Source organism: Solea senegalensis, unplaced genomic scaffold (assembly GCF_019176455.1).
Source record: "Solea senegalensis isolate Sse05_10M unplaced genomic scaffold, IFAPA_SoseM_1 scf7180000014828, whole genome shotgun sequence".
Lineage (NCBI taxonomy): Eukaryota > Metazoa > Chordata > Actinopteri > Pleuronectiformes > Soleidae > Solea > Solea senegalensis.
This window is the reverse complement of record NW_025321139.1, coordinates 1-3,785: the sequence shown is the minus strand read 5'-3', so window position 1 is coordinate 3,785 and position 3,785 is coordinate 1. Positions and strand designations below refer to the sequence as shown.

General features: G+C 48.6%; 11 non-coding genes across 11 annotated transcripts; 6 read left to right on the top strand and 5 right to left on the bottom strand.

Moving 5' to 3' along the window:
* Positions 1-6: 6 nt before the first annotated feature.
* Positions 7-79, bottom strand: trnar-ucg. The gene has a single exon. It is a non-coding gene; the product is annotated as a tRNA-Arg (tRNA).
* A 199-nt stretch (positions 80-278) lies between these two features.
* Positions 279-371, top strand: trnar-ucu. The gene is made up of 2 exons: positions 279-315; positions 336-371. It is a non-coding gene; the product is annotated as a tRNA-Arg (tRNA).
* Positions 372-632: 261 nt separating this feature from the next.
* trnar-ucg lies at positions 633-705 on the bottom strand. The gene has a single exon. It is a non-coding gene; the product is annotated as a tRNA-Arg (tRNA).
* Positions 706-904: 199 nt separating this feature from the next.
* Positions 905-997, top strand: trnar-ucu. The gene is made up of 2 exons: positions 905-941; positions 962-997. It is a non-coding gene; the product is annotated as a tRNA-Arg (tRNA).
* Positions 998-1,494: 497 nt separating this feature from the next.
* On the top strand, positions 1,495-1,587 carry trnar-ucu. The gene is made up of 2 exons: positions 1,495-1,531; positions 1,552-1,587. It is a non-coding gene; the product is annotated as a tRNA-Arg (tRNA).
* Positions 1,588-1,848: 261 nt separating this feature from the next.
* On the bottom strand, positions 1,849-1,921 carry trnar-ucg. Its single transcript has one exon. It is a non-coding gene; the product is annotated as a tRNA-Arg (tRNA).
* A 199-nt stretch (positions 1,922-2,120) lies between these two features.
* On the top strand, positions 2,121-2,213 carry trnar-ucu. Its single transcript has 2 exons — positions 2,121-2,157; positions 2,178-2,213. It is a non-coding gene; the product is annotated as a tRNA-Arg (tRNA).
* Positions 2,214-2,474: 261 nt separating this feature from the next.
* Positions 2,475-2,547, bottom strand: trnar-ucg. The gene has a single exon. It is a non-coding gene; the product is annotated as a tRNA-Arg (tRNA).
* A 198-nt stretch (positions 2,548-2,745) lies between these two features.
* trnar-ucu lies at positions 2,746-2,838 on the top strand. Its single transcript has 2 exons — positions 2,746-2,782; positions 2,803-2,838. It is a non-coding gene; the product is annotated as a tRNA-Arg (tRNA).
* Positions 2,839-3,099: 261 nt separating this feature from the next.
* On the bottom strand, positions 3,100-3,172 carry trnar-ucg. The gene has a single exon. It is a non-coding gene; the product is annotated as a tRNA-Arg (tRNA).
* Positions 3,173-3,371: 199 nt separating this feature from the next.
* trnar-ucu lies at positions 3,372-3,464 on the top strand. Its single transcript has 2 exons — positions 3,372-3,408; positions 3,429-3,464. It is a non-coding gene; the product is annotated as a tRNA-Arg (tRNA).
* The last annotated feature ends 321 nt before the right edge of the window (positions 3,465-3,785 follow it).

Sequence of the window (3,785 nt, the reverse complement as noted above, 5' to 3'; positions counted from 1 at the left end):
AATAGCCAACCACGAAGGGACTCGAACCCTCAATCTTCTGATCCGAAGTCAGACGCCTTGTCCATTAGGCCACATGGTCCCGTCATTCGCACACAATGGTGCGGTCAAAGAGCAGGCCACACACCCCGCCTTCCAAGTAAAGGCACTGTTCTCAGTCGAAATGCAAGCCTGACCCATGAGGAAGTAGGCACCACCTATATGACTCAAAGGCTATGGGTTCAAAGCCCACCGCTGTCTACTTTTTACAGATTCCTGTGTCGCTGAAGGAGAAAAAAAGAGGCTCTGTAGCGCAATGGACAGCGCATTGGACTTCTAGCTGATAAACACAGAAAGTGATTCAAAGGTTGTGGGTTCGAGTCCCACCAGAGTCAGTTCTTATGCATCGACCACATCCATTGGGGTCCTCTTTGATAAATCACAGGCTTCAGCCACTGACTGTGCAAACCGTTGTGTGACATTTTCACACAGAAGTACTGAACGCACACAAGGGGCAGTGGGCAACACTCATATGTATCTTTGCTCAAAGCAGACCTTGAAACAACAACCCTCCAATTAAAAGCCAAACTGCTGTGGGTACCAAGCACTTGTACTGTCATAGAACAGGTAAAGAACCAACAACAAGCACAAATAGTCAACCACGAAGGGACTCGAACCCTCAATCTTCTGATCCGAAGTCAGACGCCTTGTCCATTAGGCCACATGGTCCCGTCATTCGCACACAGTGGTGCGGTCACAGAGCAGGCCACACACCCCGCCTTCCAAGTAAAGGCACTGTTCTCAGTCGAAATGCAAGCCTGACCCATGAGGAAGTAGGCACCACCTATATGACTCAAAGGCTATGGGTTCAAAGACCACCGCTGTCTACTTTTTACAGATTCCTGTGTCGCTGAAGGAGAAAAAAAGAGGCTCTGTAGCGCAATGGACAGCGCATTGGACTTCTAGCTGATAAACACAGAAAGTGATTCAAAGGTTGTGGGTTCGAGTCCCACCAGAGTCAGTTCTTATGCATCGACCACATCCATTGGGGTCCTCTTTGATACATCACAGGCTTCAGCCACTGACTGTGCAAACCGTTGTGTGACATTTTCACACAGAAGTACTGAACGCACACAAGGGGCAGTGGGCAACACTCATATGTATCTTTGCTCAAAGCAGACCTTGAAACAACAACCCTCCAATTACAAAAAGCCGACGCTGGTACCCAGCACTTGTACTGTCGCGCGCACAGGTAAAGGCAGCAAGCACAATGGCCAACCACGGGGCCTCAATCTTCGTCCGAGTCAGGCGCTATCCGTGGAGCCCACATGAGATCCCTCGTTACTTTCAATAAGATGCGGTCAAAGAGCAGGCCGCCTTCCAAGTAAAGGCACTGTTGCCGGTCAGTACAAGCCTGTGAGGAAGTAGAGCACCACCTATATGAGCTCAAGGCTATGGGTTTCCGAAGCCCGCAGCTGTCTACTTTACAGATTCGCTGTGGCTGAAGGAGAAAAAAGAGGCTCTGTAGCGCACTGGACAGCGCATTGGACTTCTAGCTGATAAATACAGAAAGTGATTCAAAGGTTGTGGGTTCGAGTTCCACCAGAGTCAGTTCTTATGCATCGACCACATCCATTGGGGTCCTCTTTCATACATAACAGGCTTCAGCCACTGACTGTGCAAACCGTTGTGTGACATTTTCACACAGAAGTACTGAACGCACACAAGGGGCAGTGGGCAACACTCATATGTATCTTTGCTCAAAGCAGACCTTGAAACAACAACCCTCCAATTAAAAGCCAAACTGCTGTGGGTACCAAGCACTTGTACTGTCATAGAACAGGTAAAGAACCAACAACAAGCACAAATAGTCAACCACGAAGGGACTCGAACCCTCAATCTTCTGATCCGAAGTCAGACGCCTTGTCCATTAGGCCACATGGTCCCGTCATTCGCACACAGTGGTGCGGTCACAGAGCAGGCCACACACCCCGCCTTCCAAGTAAAGGCACTGTTCTCAGTCGAAATGCAAGCCTGACCCATAAGGAAGTAGGCACCACCTATATGACTCAAAGGCTATGGGTTCAAAGACCACCGCTGTCTACTTTTTACAGATTCCTGTGTCGCTGAAGGAGAAAAAAAGAGGCTCTGTAGCGCAATGGACAGCGCATTGGACTTCTAGCTGATAAACACAGAAAGTGATTCAAAGGTTGTGGGTTCGAGTCCCACCAGAGTCAGTTCTTATGCATCGACCACATCCATTGGGGTCCTCTTTGATACATCACAGGCTTCAGCCACTGACTGTGCAAACCGTTGTGTGACATTTTCACACAGAAGTACTGAACGCACACAAGGGGCAGTGGGCAACACTCATATGTATCTTTGCTCAAAGCAGACCTTGAAACAACAACCCTCCAATAAAAAGCCAAACTGCTGTGGGTACCAAGCACTTGTACTGTCATAGCACAGGTAAAGAACCAACAACAAGCACAAATAGTCAACCACGAAGGGACTCGAACCCTCAATCATCTGATCCGAAGTCAGACGCCTTGTCCATTAGGCCACATGGTCCCGTCGTTTGCACACAGTGGTGCGGTCACAGAGCAGGCCACACACCCCGCCTTCCAAGTAAAGGCACTGTTCTCAGTCGAAATGCAAGCCTGACCCATGAGGAAGTAGGCACCACCTATATGACTCAAAGGCTATGGGTTCAAAGACCACCGCTGTCTACTTTTTACAGATTCCTGTGTCGCTGAAGGAGAAAAAAGAGGCTCTGTAGCGCAATGGACAGCGCATTGGACTTCTAGCTGATAAACACAGAAAGTGATTCAAAGGTTGTGGGTTCGAGTCCCACCAGAGTCAGTTCTTATAAATCGACCACATCCATTGGGGTCCTCTTTGATAGATCACAGGCTTCAGCCACTGACTGTGCAAACCGTTGTGTGACATTTTCACACAGAAGTACTGAACGCACACAAGGGGCAGTGGGCAACACTCATATGTATCTTTGCTCAAAGCAGACCTTGAAACAACAACCCTCCAATTAAAAGCCAAACTGCTAAGGGTACCAAGCACTTGTACTGTCATAGCACAGGTAAAGAACCAACAACAAGCACAAATAGTCAACCACGAAGGGACTCAAACCCTCAATCTTCTGATCCGAAGTCAGACGCCTTGTCCATTAGGCCACATGGTCCCGTCCTTCGCACACAGTGGTGCGGTCAAAGAGCAGGCCACACACCCCGCCTTCCAAGTAAAGGCACTGTTCTCAGTCGAAATGCAAGCCTGACCCATAAGGAAGTAGGCACCACCTATATGACTCAAAGGCTATGGGTTCAAAGACCACCGCTGTCTACTTTTTACAGATTCCTGTGTCGCTGAAGGAGAAAAAAAGAGGCTCTGTAGCGCAATGGACAGCGCATTGGACTTCTAGCTGATAAACACAGAAAATGATTCAAAGGTTGTGGGTTCGAGTCCCACCAGAGTCAGTTCTTATGCATCGACCACATCCATTGGGGTCCTCTTTGATACATCACAGGCTTCAGCCACTGACTGTGCAAACCGTTGTGTGACATTTTCACACAGAAGTACTGAACGCCCACAAGGGGCAGTGGGCAACACTCATATGTATCTTTGCTCAAAGCAGACCTTGAAACAACAACCCTCCAATTAAAAGCCAAACTGCTGTGGGTACCAAGCACTTGTACTGTCATAGCACAGGTAAAGAACCAACAACAAGCACAAATAGTCAACCACGAAGGGACTCAAACCCTCAATCTTCTGATCCGAAGTCAGACGCCTTGTCCATT